This window comes from Hipposideros armiger, unplaced genomic scaffold (genome assembly GCF_001890085.2).
Source record: "Hipposideros armiger isolate ML-2016 unplaced genomic scaffold, ASM189008v1 scaffold_537, whole genome shotgun sequence".
NCBI classification, from domain to species: Eukaryota; Metazoa; Chordata; class Mammalia; order Chiroptera; family Hipposideridae; genus Hipposideros; species Hipposideros armiger.
This window is the reverse complement of record NW_017731887.1, coordinates 1,056,160-1,057,599: the sequence shown is the minus strand read 5'-3', so window position 1 is coordinate 1,057,599 and position 1,440 is coordinate 1,056,160.

Below are 1,440 nucleotides of genomic sequence, written 5' to 3'. Positions count from 1 at the left end.
GCATTAAGTGAGCTACAAAGTACTTAAGAATTTTTTCAAATGAATAGTAACAACAAAAAAATTCTCAGTTAAGATTTAAGAAAGCATATATAACAAGTCACATCAAAAGGAAACAGGAGTAAAACAGCAATAACGGTAGCTACTAGTGAGTTAGTTCTTAATAATGTGATAACCATCGCCCTAACACTTTACATACATTATTTCATCAAATATTCATAGTCATCCTGTGAGGCACACAGGAATATAATCCCTGCCTTACACATGTTGAAACTGAAGCAAACAAAGATCAAGTACATTGACAGGGGTCCTACAGCTCAGAGTGGCAAAGACAGGACTTGAAGGAGAGAGTCCAATCACACCATGCTGCTTCTCAGCAGTGTTGTCAACTCACATATTTCAGAACATTCTTTATTTGCAATGTTCTTCATATGGTCTATAGCCTCTGACTTATTTTTTCTTCTCATTGCAAAAAATTAATCAATGAAAGGAAGAATCACAACACATGTTCACTAGCAAGCCACATAACCATTGTCACTAAAAATTTTAACTGAGAGTTAACGTATTAATTTAATTTTAATGAAAGATTCTAACACCATGAAATATTTTCCTTTCTTGGGTCTATTCTATTTTTAGTGAAACTATTTACTAACATAGTACAGTGCTTATTATTTCATGTCAACTAGAAATCAAATAGTTTTCCTCTAAATGTGACCTTGGGAAACATTTATGCAGAATTATGAACTTCAACATATGTTGAAGCTGCACTAATTCAACTGATATTATAATTAAGCAAGACTCAATTTACATTGGTCTGTTTATAAAATTTCTGTAGACAGAGTAGGGTTCACTTACCTAACTGTATTTAGAAATCCTCAAAAATATACTATGTTTAAATAATATCTAATATGTGAAGAAACTAGCACATTTTCTTAAATATTAAACATACCCCACCCACATGCACCTCTTTTACAAATTAGTTACTTTAAAAGAACTCATTTACCAGCTTACTGCTGTCTTTTAGTAAAAGGTCTCTCCTCTTCCCTTCGATCACAATTCAAACATATAATGAGTTTCTTGCTAATCAATAACCCCTCCCCCTGGTCAGAGTGAGCATTCAGAGGAGTTGGCCATGTGATCTTTGTTGTAGTGTTTCTGGCTGATGGAGTTAGCAGAAAAGTGTCCTCTTTTTAAACATCCATTAATTAATTTAATTATTTTTTGTCAAAATAGAATAGGTAAAGACAATTAGGAGTTAAATTTATAATGGAAATTACAAGGATAAACCTCAGTCCTCCTATACAACTGTCTACCAAATTCATGCTTCGCAGTAATGACACTTTTCAATGCTTTTAGTATATATATGTACACACACACACACACACACACACAACACACACATACTCAGAGGGTGCCAAAAAAGTGTATACACATTTTAAGAAA